Source organism: Sceloporus occidentalis, unplaced genomic scaffold (genome assembly GCF_023333645.1).
Source record: "Sceloporus occidentalis isolate IW3139 unplaced genomic scaffold, rSceOcc1.0.p SCAF_2, whole genome shotgun sequence".
NCBI lineage: Eukaryota > Metazoa > Chordata > Lepidosauria > Squamata > Phrynosomatidae > Sceloporus > Sceloporus occidentalis.
Window position 1 is genome coordinate 203,229,592 of NW_028316982.1, and position 10,418 is coordinate 203,240,009.

The window sequence follows — 10,418 nt, forward strand, 5'->3', positions numbered from 1 at the left end:
TCAGACTTAATCTTGGACTGTTATACCATAGCTTAAACCAGAAAACTCCCAGATTTGAAAAGAGCCACAAGAACAGCTCTGGAAGCAGGGATGGACCTGGGCTGTATTTGAGTGGCAAATTTGGCAGTAAAAACCATCTGCCAGCTGAATTAAATTTTAAACCGGATAGTGGTAAGCTGAATTAACATGCATGCACTAAGCTCCTATGGCTAACACCTCCTCTATATCTTCTCTCCTTGCATCTCCCTCCAAACTTAATAAAATATTTCCGTGGTATGTTGAACTTCAGTTTCCCATTTTTATTCAAAGTGAGAGACTGTGGTTTAAATTCTGACCACAATACTGGTCTACAAACTGAGGTCAAACTTTTGCCTAATGACACCAAGAAGAAGTATTTTGGCTAGAGCTTGGAAATAACCCATTAAGAATAATGTGTTATGTTAATTTCTTGAGGGGAGGGTGAATAATGAGGGTAAATGACTTCACATTTTGCTTTTAAGCAAACAAGGCTAAAGCCATTAATATATTTTTGGCATAATGAATAGGAGTTTTGCCTTGTTATTTCATTATTCTTCGACCTAGATCAGTAATTTGAGATTGAAGAGAGGGTATTTAAAGCCTGGGAAGGTTTTATGGGTAAAAAAAGCTCTAGTTTGCAAGTCTGGAAGGCTTTGCATTGAACTCTGGTGTGCAGATTGTCAAGCTTTTGTATGGAACAGGAGATCTAGTTTGTGGAGTGCCAATAGGGTGGGTGTTTATTTTTTAAGCCACAAATCAAAAATTTTCATCACACACATTAATGATGACAATTTCTTTTTAAAGATAATTTTTTTCTTAAAGCTTCAAAGGCATATTGTTAAGAACATGAAAAAAAGAGGGAAAATGAATGCCAGTGTACAACATTTCTTCTTGGTTCAATAATGGTTAATCAGACAAGCCACTTACATCTGAACAGAGCCACAGGGTCAACATGAAACATACATATGCAAAGCATGCAAATGTACTCTCACAAGAAACATATTACTATCATCTCCTATTTGACACTATAAAACAGATGTTCACCCTCCAAAATTCTGGCATAGAAAAGAAGAGGTAAGTCATCTGAGAAGTTTCAAAGGTGAAACAAAACATACTTCCTCAAAAGAAAGAAGAAAAGCCATGAGATGTCATATTGCACAAAAAAGGAAAAGGAGAGGGAATACACTATCCACTTTCTTAATTGTCCAGCACTCACATCCATACCTGGTGATAAGGAAAACAATGGCTTGGAAAATTCTAATTTTAATGTTCAGCTGTATATCTTTACACTTTAGGATCTTGTCTAGTTATTTCATGGCTGCCCTACCTATTCTTATTAGTCTTCTTATTTCTTGACTACAGTCTCTGTTTTGATCAAAGTTTGATTCAAGATACAGGAAATCTTTTAACGATTTCAGTTTCCTCATTGTCTAGATTGAATTCATGTGGATCCTCTGTGGTCATTATTTTTGTTTTCTTTATGTTCAGAAGTAATACTGCCTTTATACTTTCTTATTTGACTTTCCTTAGTAGTCGTTTCATGTCTGCAGTGTACTGCAGCTAGTATTATGATGTCATCCACATATCTTAGATAGTTGATGTTCTTTCCAGCTACCTTCACTCCCCCTTCCTTTGAGTCTAAACCTGCTTTTCATATGATGTTTTCTGCATACAAGTTGAACAAGTAGGGTAACAGAATGCAGCTTTGCCTGATCCCTTGCCAATTGGGAACAATTCTGTTTCTTCATATTCTGTTCTAACAGTAGCCTCTTGTCTCTTATCAGATATAAATTTCAAGTTATCATGATGCTTTTTCATTGTTGTAGTCATCATGTGAAAAAGATCATTTTGCAAATCTATTCTTGAGAGCATAGTACTATAGCCATAATTTTTCAAACTTCTAATCAAAAAAGGAGATGTCTTTTATGGGTGAGAGGAGAAGATGGAGAACAGGAAATGGCAAACTGACATGGAAATGCTTTTTGATAGGTAAATACCCGCTTTTAGAGTCTCATTCATTGTACATCATATTTGGAGCTCTATTGATATGTTGCTATTTGCATTATAGCTAAATATACAAATGCTAACAAAATATGTGTACTTTGTTTTCAAGGTCTAGCAATAATTAACACAGAATTTCTTTCAGTAGCCAAAGCCTTTTTCCTTCTTTTATTTATATGCTGCCTTTCTCCTGGTCTGGGACCTGAGATGGCTCACAGATAAAACTGATTAAAAACTTACCAATACAATTTTAAAACAACGAAAGTCATTTCATTTAAACAGTATAAAATTATGGTAAAAATACAAAAGTTAAAAACATAAATAAACAGAGGACACACATGAATATTAAGCCTCCCTGAGATGGTTACATATTAAAATCCTGCTTGAACAAAAATGTCTTTGCATGCCAGTGAAAGGAAGGCAGGGGGTGAGAGCAGCCACTGAGGCCCTGAGCAGACAGGCCAGGAAAGCACAGGATGAGCTCCTGCTATTCTGGTTGAGTTTATGACCAAAAAAAAAAAAAAAAAGGAGGGGGGTCCAAAAATTAAAAGGGGAGATCACACACTGGTGATCTTCTTTGGACCAATCACTTTCTCGGCCTGGTCTGCATTCCTAGGTTGTTGTGGGGATAGGGAGAAGGAGATCTGTATACTCTCTTGAGTTTATTTGAAGAAAGGTGGGTATAAGTATAACAAAATAAGCAAGCATATTTTATTCAGGTCTCACTTATGTATATCTTTTAACAAGTAAAGCTAACACATTCACATCATGCCTTCCAGCCCTTATAATGACTTTATGTCCATCTGATCCTGCATTACCTCCTCTAACTTTCTATAATTAACATGTAAACACAAAAATTATAGAATTTCAGAATAAAAATACCTGTTCATTGTGCACACACTACATCCCAATGTGTGTATAGGACTTTGGAAACACATGTTCTAAATAACAGAAATCTATATGGTTTCCAATTATTACAGCAATTTAAAGTTCCCATAAAACAATTTTTAGCATTTAGAAAATTCAGCACTTTCTAGCAAAGTTAGATTTTTTTTAAAAAAAAAAAACATTTGTAATCTCTAAAAGTGCATTTGAGAGACATGGCAAGAAATGATGGAAAGAAGAATTCAGATAATGAACTTTTTTTTAAGGGAGAGAGAGACTGAGAGAGAGAACACACTTCTGCTCATACAACATTCCCTGGTCTACATGAAGAATAAAATATTACAACACATATGTAACAAGAAAAAAAACAAGTTCAGTTAAGAACAATACAGTCTAAAACAACAGTCCTGAAGAAATGGTTTTACAACAGTCGCTGAATTATTACTAAATAAATATTTTAAATACCTTTAGAAAAGACAGCAGTGAAGGAATATGCTGAAATGCCGAGAATCTCACAGCCACCTATGGACACTTTTCCAAAATGCAGAGTGCTGCAGAATGACCATTGAGAAGGCTACTGTCTCAAATTTTCATCAGCCACCCCATCCTGGGATAGAGGGACTGAAAGCAGATTTCAGAACCAAGCAGGTCCCTATGGAAATTTCAGAGTTGTGGGACAATTTGACATAAATCATGGTAGGACAGAAATGGAGAGAACAAAATCTACAAACAGGAACCACATAATTCTAATTATAATTATCATTGCTTGATTCCCTCCAGGTTTTATCCTACCTCAGTCCAATCATAAACTTATTTAAACTAAATCTGGAGGATCTGCAATTAAAGCAGGTAACACAAAGCTTTTCCATGCTTTATCTAATAAGTATTATGTACCCAGTGACTAGCCATTGTGAAGGGCCCTAATAAATGACCTTGTGTCAAAATTGTGTTCTATGTCTAAAAGTCCCCAAAAGACTAAAGAGATTCTGCATGGAACAGAAATTGAAAACTGACACCTCTGGTATCAGTAAAGGAGAGAAAACCACTCTTTATTTACAGCTGGCCACTTGTGGGGCAGATGGAGTGAAACTGAGCCTCTATGCATTATGTCTCAAACCATAATCCTTTCCTTGAACTGAAATATACAACAGAAATCTTAAAACCATTATTCCTTTGGGAGTTTGCAGACAGTAGTTTGTTTTGTTTTTTTCAGACTGTACACAGTTCTGTTTGCATGTGTGGTAGAAGCAAGTCTGTGGGATGCTGCAGGACCATTCTGTGGCTTTTAACAAAAGTCATCCTTTGTCTGTACAGACTGGCTAGGCAGGTCTTACAATGTGGCAGAATGAAGTGGTAACCTCAGAGAGCAGATGCTGGGAAGCAGTAGCAAAGCAGTGAAAAAGAGCGCAAAGTGCCCCGATCCAGACTAGGAGTCTCCCTTCAAGTGCAATAGAGTAAGGATGTAAATCTTCACTTTATTTCATTCTTAAACGAAGCAATGAGTAATTTTAGCAATTTTCTTCCTGTCATGCAGAAGTCTGAAAACTGCACAGTTTGCAGTCTGGAACTCACTTGGAGTAAAATTCACATTTTATCAATAAACCCCAATAAACACCTCAACACACCCCAATACTACCCCTCAATAAACAGTATTTTCTGTGCAGAAAATAGTTTGCAATACTTCTTGTATAGAAAATGCTGTTTTCTGCACACAAAAATGTACAAACTTTGGGGCTGTCTGCACTGCAGAAATAATCCAGGTTAACACCACTTTAACTGTCATGGCTCAATGCTGTGGAACTCTGGGAACTGTAGTTTTGTAAGATACTTAGCCTTCTCTGTCAGAGAGCTCTGGTGCCACAAAAAACTATAATTCCCAGAATTCATAGAATCATAGAATCACAGAACTGTAGAGTTGGAAGAGACCACAAGGGCCATCCAATCCAACCTCTTGCCATGCAGGAACTCTCAATCAAAGCATCCCCAGCAGATGGCCGTCCAGCCTCTGTTTAAAGACCTCCAGGGAAGGAGATTCCACTACACTCAGAAGAAGTGTGTTCCACTGTCAAACAGCCCTTACTGTCAGGAAATTCCTCCTAATGTTGAGGTGGAATCTCTTTTCCTGGAGCTTGCATCCATTGTTCCGGGTCTTGTTCTCTGAAGCAGCAAAAAACAAGCTTGCTCCCTCTTAAATATGACATCCCTTCAAATATTTAAACATGGCTATCATATCACCTCTTAACCTCCTTTGCTGTCAATCAAATTCAGTTCTGCTTTCGTCAAAGGTGACATTTCCTACAGCAATTGGCCAACAGAATGGGTGCTTTCCCCCCCCTCCTTTTTAAAAAAAAACGGGCAGCAGAGTGTGCATATTCTGTCAAATTTGAAAACCTCCAGGTGTGTGTGTGTGTTGTGTGTATTTGGGTCACTACAGGTTATGGATCTTCCTCTGCCTCTGTTTTCAACCCCAAAATGCAATCTAATGCCATCTCTGCATCCTCCTTCCTTGCTACCCAAGAATGCCTCGTTCACATACAACAACAACAACAACAATAATAATAATACAGTACAGTACAGTTGATGGAACCTGAGAGGTTCCAAGAAGCCTTAGAGGGGCTCGCGGTTGGAAAGGACGGCGACTCTGTTGATGCCCTCACCGGTATTTGGAATACCGGTCTTTCTAGGGCTATACACAGTATCGCTCCCAAGCGCCCTCTCAGGCCTGCTTCCAAATGTAAGCCCTGGTACACTGAAGATCTCCAGGCGAGGAAGCGGGTTCTGCGACGGCTAGAGTACCGTTGGCGGAAACACCTTTGCTTAGACGACAAGGCTCTCCTAGACCAACTGTTAGAGGACTACGGAGAGGCAATACGAGCAACAAAGAATTCGTTCTATGGTGCTCGTATTGCGTCCGCTGAGTCGCGTCCGGCAGAGTTGTTCAGGGTGGTCAGGGAGCTAACTCAGCTCCCTCCCGCCCTGAACCAGATCCTTGAACCTTCTAAGGCCTGCTGCGACTTGTTTAACGACTTTTTTGCGGATAAAACCTCTCGCATAAGCGAAGGTCTGAACGCTGACATTATAGCAGATCCTAGGGTAGAAGCGTCCAGAGCCTCCGTGGACTATGTTAAACTGGATCAGTTTGAGTTGGTGAGTACCGAGGATGTGGACAAGATCCTCGGAAGTGTTCGGAAAACAACCTGCTCTCTTGATCCCTGTCCCTCATGGTTAGCGGCCCAGGGGGGACCGGTGGTAACATCATTGTTACACCGGATAATTAATACATCTCTGAGGGATGGGCTATTTCCATCGGATCTTAAATTGGCCATTGTAAAACCGATCCTAAAAAAGCCCTCCCTCGACCCCCTGATACATAATAATTATCGGCCTGTTTCGCTGCTACCATTTTTGGGAAAGGTGATCGAGAGGGCGGTTGCGATCCAGCTTCAGGCGGTCTTGGATGAAACGGATTATCTGGACCCATTTCAAACTGGCTTCCGGGCGGGTTACGGGGTTGAGACGGCCATGGTCGCCTTGGTCGATGATCTCCGTCTGAGCATCGACAGGGGAAGCGTGTCCCTGCTGGTGCTCTTGGACATCTCAGCGGCTTTCGATACCATAGACCATGGTATCCTTCTGGGACGCCTGGTAGAGGTGGGAATCGGGGGCACTGCACTCCAGTGGTTCCGCTCCTACCTCTCCGGGAGGTCCCAGATGGTGCAGCTGGGAGACGTGTGCTCTGATGAGAGGCCCCTAAAAACTGGGGTCCCTCAAGGAGCCATTCTGTCTCCCATGCTATTTAACATTTACATGAAACCGCTGGGAGAGATCATCCGGAGACATGGGGCGCGGGGTTATCAGTACGCTGATGACACCCAAATTATTTTCTCTATGTCTCCGACTGATGCAGTGACTGGGGATGGCGTCTCTCCTCTCGTGGCCTGTCTAGAGTCAGTAATGGGCTGGATGAGGGAAAACCGACTCAAATTGAATCCAGAGAAAACGGAGGTACTAGTGATAGGTTCTCCTGGTCCAGGAATGGCGGTGGTTCCACCTGTCCTGAACGGGGTCACGCTCCCTGTGAAGGACTCCGTGCGCAGTCTGGGGGTGCTTCTTGACTCGTCGCTTCACCTGACTGCTCAGGTGAATGCGGCGGTCAAGAGCACCTGTTATCAGCTTCGGCTGATCCGCCAGCTGCGCCCATACCTGGCCCAGAGGGACCTAGAAACTGTTGTACATGCTCTGGTAACTTCGAGACTGGATTTCTGCAATGTGCTCTACATGGGGCAACCCTTATACCAAACTCGGAAGCTGCAAATGGTGCAGAACATGGCAGCCCGGCTGGTTACTGGCGCTCCCAGAACCAGCCATATAACACCGGTTTTAAAAGATCTCCATTGGCTGCCCATTCGCTTCCGAGCTCAATATAAGGTGCTGGTAATTACAGTGGTACCCCGGGATACGAATGCGCCGCCTTACGAAATTTCCGGGTTACGAAAAAAAAATATTTAAAAAAACTGTTCCGCGTTACGAAAGTTTTTTCGGGTTACGAAAAAACTTTTGGTGCTTTTCGGCGCTATTTCGCACCAAATCGCGGCTTTCGCTATTAGCGCCTATGGGCTTTTCGGCTAGCGAAAGTTTCCGGGTTACGAAAGCGGCGGCGGAACGAATTAATTTCGTAACCCGGGGTACCACTAAAGCCCTAAATGGCTTGGGCCCAGGATACCTAAAGGACCGCCTCTCCCCGTACATTCCGCCTCGCACCCTCAGAACGTCTGGGCAGCAGCTACTGAAGGTGCCTGGGGCTAGGTTAGTCTCCACTACTCGGAAGACGTTTTCCATAGCTGCCCCAGCCCTTTGGAATGCGCTGCCCACAGAGCTCCGCTCGTCTACGACCCTGGCCCAATTTAGGAAGGATCTTAAAACCTTCCTATTCCAACAGGCATTCCCCGAATAAATATCCTGTGGGCCTCCCTCCTCTTCCGTGGCCAAGAGGTTGGGCTATGGGGGCTTTTTGCTGTTGAGTTGATTTATTGTGTATTTTAATTTGTGTATTGCGTATTTTAATCTGATTGTATTTTAACCTGCTGTGAGCCGCCCTGATCGTAGGAAGGGCGGCATACAAATAAAAATTTTATTATTATTATTATTTATTACAGTTGGCCCTCCTTATAGGCAGATTTGCCATCCGCAGATTTGAGCATCTGCAGATGGCAAACCAGGAATTTGTTCCTTCTCCTCTCCTCCTCTTTTTGCTTCCTTCCTCCCTTCCCTCCCTCTTACTTACCTTTCTGGCCTGGGCTGCTAGGCCTCCGGCGGCTGCTTGGCCTCCTCGCTGCCACCGCCACCACGGGAAAAGCCGGACGGCAGCGGCAACAGTGGAGGCCAAACCTTGGCCTCCTTGCCGCTGCCGTGGAAGGACCCGATGATGGTGTTGGAGGCCTCTTGGCCCCAACAACACTGCCACCGGGCCTTTCCTGAGGTGGTGGCGAGGAGGCCGAGTCACGGCCCGGCCGCCTGGAGCCTCCGCCGCCACAGAAGGGGCGGGTGTTGGGGTTGGAGGCCAAGAAGCTCCCAGCACCGACACCTAGCCCTTCCACGGTGGTGGTGGCAAGGACACCAGATGATGGTGCAGGAAGGCCTTGAAGGCCTCCAGCGCAGCTGTGCTCTGCCTCCTCGCCACTGTCACCAGGCCTTTTCTGCAGCGGTGGCGAGGAGGCAGAGCACAGCAGCACCAGAGGCCTTGAAGGCCCTTGCACTGCCACTCGGCCTCCTTGCCGCCTCCTCAGAAGGGCCGGGTGTCGGTGCTGGGGGCCTCTTGGCCTCCAACACCGGTATCCGGCCCTTCTGAGGAGGCGTTGAGAAGGCCAGGTGCCGGTGCCAGAGGCCTTGAAGGCCTCCCGCACTGCCACTTGGCCTCCTCGCCACCACCGCGGGAAAGGCCCGGTGGCAGTGCTGCTGGTGCCAAGAGGCCTCCAACACCGCCATTGGGTCCTTCCACGGCGGCAGTGAGGAGGCCAAGGCTTGGCCTCTGCTGCTGCCACCCGGCTTTTCCTGCAGTGGCGGCAGCGGCAATGAGGTCAAGCAGCCGCCGGAGGCCTCCCAGCCCACGCCAGAAAAGTAAGTAAGAAGGAGGGAAGCGAGGGAGGCAGGGAGGGAAGGCAGGAGAGGAGGGCAGGCCAGGGAAGTTTTCTTCCCAATGGCGGCACGCATGCACGCATGCTGCCATTGGGAACAAACGGGACTTGGGCATTCGTGGATTTTGGCATACACGGGGGGGGGGGGTCCAGAACAGATCCCCTGCGCGTACCAAGGGCCCACTGTAATAATAATTAATTGCTCACCCCAAATGGCATCTCTGCATCCTTTGCTTTCCATCAGGCACCCCAGAATTCCTTACAGACAGTAGCAAAAGCATTCTCTATCAATTTGCCAAATTGAAAGAGAAACATTTGTAACATTTGCATTGTAGCATTCGCATATAAAAAATAATTTAGAAAAAAAGCCTCTTGCAAAGAGGTAGGTGCCGTGCTGGGAGCAAGCTAATCAAAGGGAAATGTAGCACAAACAGACACATTCTACCTATATATGTATTTACCTATAGAAAAAGTATTTGCATAGTCTGTCAAAATAAAAATACAAAAAAAGGCATGTTCCATTCCCTGCCCTCCCCCTGACCTAATTCCCTCTCCTGAACGTGACCCTTTGCCCTGCTCCTTCTTCCCCCTCCTTCTAATTCTGCCCTTCACGCCCTCCTTCTTTTCCCCGGCTCCTTCTTCCTCCTCCTCTGCCCCAATGACGGGGAGGCTTGTTCCGCCTTCTGCCCTCCTTCTGACCTAAATCCCTCCCCTGAACTTGACCCAATCATGACCGAGGCAAAGTTCATATTGACAGAATCCAGTTTTTCCCCAAAAGATACAGCTTTTGCTCCACTTTGAAAAGACCAGCGCCAAGGGGCATTTGCCCCTGAATGGGTGTGAAAGCCTCATTTTCACTTGTGAAAGGCTCGGGGCCAATATGAACTTCCTGTGGTTAATCCGGGATCTGATCCTGGGTAAAAGGTAGCCTGAATGGCCCCATAGTTACACAGTGGTTGCACTATACCACCCTTCTACTGATTACTGGTGTTGTGTATTTGCCCATGTGCATGTGTATTATCTCATCATGGGGAATACACAGTGCCTCCTTCTGCTATCCCAGTGAATAAAGGGGTACATTGATGGTATTGCGTAATACCTATGTATCATGCAAGAATGAAAAACTGAATGGTTAAAATTCTGTTGGTTAGCCCCAACTAGACTAGAGCTATTGAGTTAGTTGTAGAAGTCATTCTATGGGGACTTGCCATCCACATGACCTTCAGTCCACATATGGCAATCCCACATATGGCATGGGTGCACTGTACTTCAATAATAACACACAACACTGAAAAGTTCTGAGCATCCATTAATGCCCTTGTATATCAGGTAGGATAGTAGATCAGTCACTGAAGACCTATCTAAATAGAAGGATCTCTA